This window comes from Microtus ochrogaster, chromosome 21 (genome assembly GCF_000317375.1).
Source record: "Microtus ochrogaster isolate Prairie Vole_2 chromosome 21, MicOch1.0, whole genome shotgun sequence".
In the NCBI taxonomy this organism is placed as follows: Eukaryota; Metazoa; Chordata; class Mammalia; order Rodentia; family Cricetidae; genus Microtus; species Microtus ochrogaster.
This window is the reverse complement of record NC_022022.1, coordinates 4442500-4446924: the sequence shown is the minus strand read 5'-3', so window position 1 is coordinate 4446924 and position 4425 is coordinate 4442500. Positions and strand designations below refer to the sequence as shown.

Genomic DNA, 4425 nt, shown 5'->3' with positions numbered 1-4425 from the left:
TTAATCCCAGCACTTGGGAGGCAGAGGCAGGCGGATCTCTGTGAGTTCGAGACCAGCCTGGTCTACAAGAGCTAGTTCCAGGACAAGCTCCAAAACCACAAAGAAACCCTGCCTCGTTTATTGGGAACTCACCAAGGCCAGCTGGCCTGGGTCTGAAAAAGCATGGGATAAATCCGGACTTGCTGAACATAGCGGACAATGAGGACTACTGAGAACTCAATAACAATGGCAATGGGTTTTTGAACCTACTGCATGTACTGGCTTTGGGGGAGCCTAGGCAGTTTGGATGCTCACCTTACTAGACCTGGATGGAGGTTGGCCGTCATTGGACTTACCACAGGTCAGGGATTCCTGACTGCTCTTCAGGCTGATGAGGGAGGGGAACTTGATCGGGGGAGGGGGAGGGAAATGGGAGGCGGTGGCAGGGAGGAGGCAGAAGTCCTTAATAAATAAAATTTTAAAAAAAGAAAAGAAACCCTTCCCCGAAAAACCAAAAAAAAGAAAAGAAAAGAAAAGCAGCCAAGTCGCTAGAGACGTCTTTCCTCTACCATGGACTAAGCAGACTAAGCCTCTCTCTCTTCCCATTTTACATTACCTCTAGTGCCGGGATTCTCTAGAACAGAGATTGAAGGTGTGAGCTACCACCACCTGGATTCATTTCTACATTGATCGTGTGTAGCCCAGAGTAGCCTTGACTCACAGAGATCCTTCTGCCTCTCTCTCCCAAATTCTGTGATTAAAGGTGTGACTCACCACCTGACTTCTAGTTGGTTTAGCAGAAAGACACTAACATCTAATCTACTTCCCAAGACTTGAAAACATACACCTGTAATCCAGATCTAGAAGGTGGAAACACTCTGTCAACTGGAGCACAACTTCTGCTGGAAGCATATAAAAGAACATGGAAGAAGGAAGCTATTACTTTTTGTTTGTTTGCCCTCAGCTGGCGACAAGTCCATTCCTTCACTGGCATTAGAGAATTCCAGCATAGACTGAGGACCAGTCGGCACGTCTAACCTCCTGGACTGAGTAAGTACTGGATTCTTGGACTCTCTCTTCACAGTTAGCCAATGTGGGATTAGCAGGACTGCAGCCCTAAATCATTCTAAGAATCCCCTTTGTTCGGACAAAGAGAAAGTCATTCTCTATGTTCTGTTACTCCAGAGAACTTTAGCACAACATTTTTGATATGAGTGTATGAAATGTTTCAAATTTTCAATTAAATATTAGCTACCTATTGACTTGAGATTCTATCTAGAAAACATGAACTGACAGAGCAGCCCCTGGTAATCTAAACTAGCTACACTGAAGCTAGTGTAGTCTCTGGATGACTTCAGAGACTCAAGGTCCCAACCCATATAAAAGTAAACAGAAGAGAAACAGACACTAAAAATCTAAATACTGTCTATTGTTGTCTCCCACATAGTGAACAAAAAACAAATCCTAATTCTTCATTTGCATCCAGTTTAGCCTCCAAACTATCTCCAGGAAAAATGTCAAAAAACATCATAGCCCAAAGCTGGAACTACAAAGTATTCAGTGTCCCGAATTTCTACTGCCAGTGGACCATAAACAACTTCCATTTTATTTTAGAGGAAGAGCAGGGCAGCATTATAAGTCCAAGTTTCTCAACAGGAGACAATGATAACTGGTGTTTGAGAGTTCACCCGAATGGGGTCGATGAAGAAAGCTCAGATTACCTGTCAGTTAACCTAAAGCTGCTCAGCTCTCCAAAGAGTGCCATTATTGCACAGTTTCAGCTCTGGATCATCAATATCAAAGGAGAAAAAATAGAAACTGTCACAAGTCCAAAATCCTTTAGGTTTCTGCCAGGCTATGAAGGGGGTTACAAAATGTTCATCCTTAGAGATTTTCTCTTGGACCATGAGTATTGGCTTCTCCCTGAAGACAAACTCACCCTCTTCTGCAGAGGAATCCTGTACCCAGACTCCCACGAAATCTCCGAGGAAAGCACAAACCCAGAGATCCAGGCTCCAAGGTGCACGTTGGCAGATGAGCTAGGAGATCTCTGGGAGAATTCCCACTTCACAGACTGCTGCCTTGTGGTAGCTGGCCAGGAATTCTGGGCTCACAAGGCCATCTTAGCTGCTCGCTCTCCAGTTTTCAGAGCCATGTTTGAACATGACACAGAGGAGAGAAGAAACAACTGTGTTGAGATTCATGACCTGGAACCTGAAGTCTTCAAGGCAATGATGGACTTCATTTACACCGGGAAGGAACCAGACCTAGACAGCATGGCAGACACTGTGCTGGCAGCTGCTGATATGTACGGCCTAGAGGGTTTGAAGATCCTGTGTGAGAGGGCCCTCTGCAGGAACCTCTCTGTGGAGAATGCTGCCCACACTCTCATCGTGGCTGACCGCCACAGTGCAGTGCACTTGAAAACTCAGGCACTGGATTTCATTACAGCTCATGCTTCTGAGGTCTCTGAGACCTCAAGTTGGAAGACAATGGTAGATTTATACCCCTACTTGGAGGCTGAAGCATACAGCGCCCTTGCTTCTCCTCAACGTTCTTTACTGGAGTCTCCCCTCAAAGGCCTGAAGCAAACCTAGAACCCTATCAACTGTGAGCTACATGTGTATCCCAGAGGCAGTAGCCAGTGCTGCTACCAATGCTGCTACCAGGTAGACTATGGGGTACGTGGAGCATTTACACTGAATGTGCTGAGACAAGCTTTAATACTGTTGTATGTGTCTAATGGTATAGCAGTGTATTATTTGTATTTTGATAAGTAAATCTTGACTGAAGACCAGAAACAAAGCTAAAGCCACTAGAGGTCAGACAATGGTGAGTCACACCTTTAATCACAGAATTTGGGAGAGAGAGGCAGAAGGATCTCTGTGAGTCAAGGCTACTCTGGGCTACACACAATCAATGTAGAAACGAATCCAGGTGGTGGCTCACGCCTTCAATCCCTGTTCTAGAGAATCCCAGCACTAGAGGTAATGTAAAATGGGAAGAGAGAGAGGCTTAGTCTGCTTAGTCCATGGTCATCCAGCCATGATAGAGGAAAGACGTCTCTAGCGACTTGGCTGCTTTGCTTTTCTGGTTGTCGGTTTGAACTCCAATCTCTAGGTTTTTCTTTTTGGTGCTACAGAATGGCAGGGTAGGGGAGGAACCTTGATGAACTCTGATGGACTCTATGCAACCACTCCTCTGTTGCTGTACTGGTTTTATTTTTGTCCAGAGATTTGGAAACTGAGATTCAGTTTATTTAATGCCCCCAGCACATCCCAACAGGGTTTCTTTGGAGAAATCTGTCTGGATAGGACTGTGCAGAACATATGATCTAGGGCTCAGAGCAAAGGAGAAAACAAAGGTGAATGTGTTCTTACAAGAGAAGGGGAAGAGAATGAAGACACTTTTCCTCCAAACTCAGTTTTTGGAGACAGGAGAGATGACTCAGTGGGCAAAAGCAATCGTTCCTCTTGCTTTTTCAGTTATGTAGACCTTTGTTCAGTTATGTAGACAAAATTTTACCCAAATAAAATGTAAAAAGAAGAAAAATTGTAGAATCTCTTTGGATTCCAGTGGTGTTTCTGTTAGAAGAGGCCCAGTTTAGTCCATCCATCCCTGCTCAGCTGCGGAAGTTTGTGCAGGGTCCTCACAATCCCACACATAAATGTTAATGAAATGAGACCTAATGAAATTGCTGTGCTCAGAGACTGGTGCCTAGCCCAGCTGTCATCAGTTAGCCTTTATCCAGCAGCTGATGGCAGTTAAGGGTTCACAGAATCAGATAAATGGGGATCATAGGGACTCCCATGGACTGAAGAGGCAATCACACAGATGCATGGGTCAGCACTATGTCCTCTGTATGCACACTGTGGTTCTTTAGTTCGGGGGTTCTTGTGGAACTCCTAAAGATTGGGACTGTGGGGAGTCTCTGACCTGTTTGTCTGATGTTGGAAACCTTTTCTTCCTTCTGGTAGACTCCCCCAGCCTTGATATGAGAGCTTGTGCCTATGCTTATTGCATCTCATTATGATGTGTTTAGTTGATATTCTCGTGTTCCCCAACTTTCTGAAGCAGCTGTCTGGACAGAAAGATGGACTGGACATTTCAAGACACAAGGAAAGATTAAAGAAGTACCATCAGCCTCTAGTGCTGGGTCAGGACTCTGCAGGAGGCAGCTTTCTCCTTAGCCCATGTCCATTGGTCCAGACATTAAGAGGTAGAAAAGTGAATAGCTCCTCTCAATATCTCCCCTAGCGACTCTTGGGCGAAAACTTTGCTTCCCATTTTCAAGACCTTAGGTCCTTCTGGTCTGGAAGTTTTGGTTCCAGGATGAATGTTGGTGTGGGGGCCATGCCCCTGTCTGGAGCCACAACTAATATTCCATGCAATGGAAGCTCAGACTTCTTCAAAGCCATTTTGAGCTTCTCATGTCCTTAAAACAAC

At 45.1% G+C, this 4425-nt stretch overlaps 1 pseudogene; it reads left to right on the top strand.

The window, feature by feature from the left end:
* Positions 1-1493: 1493 nt before the first annotated feature.
* LOC101985538 lies at positions 1494-2576 on the top strand (annotated as a pseudogene).
* The last annotated feature ends 1849 nt before the right edge of the window (positions 2577-4425 follow it).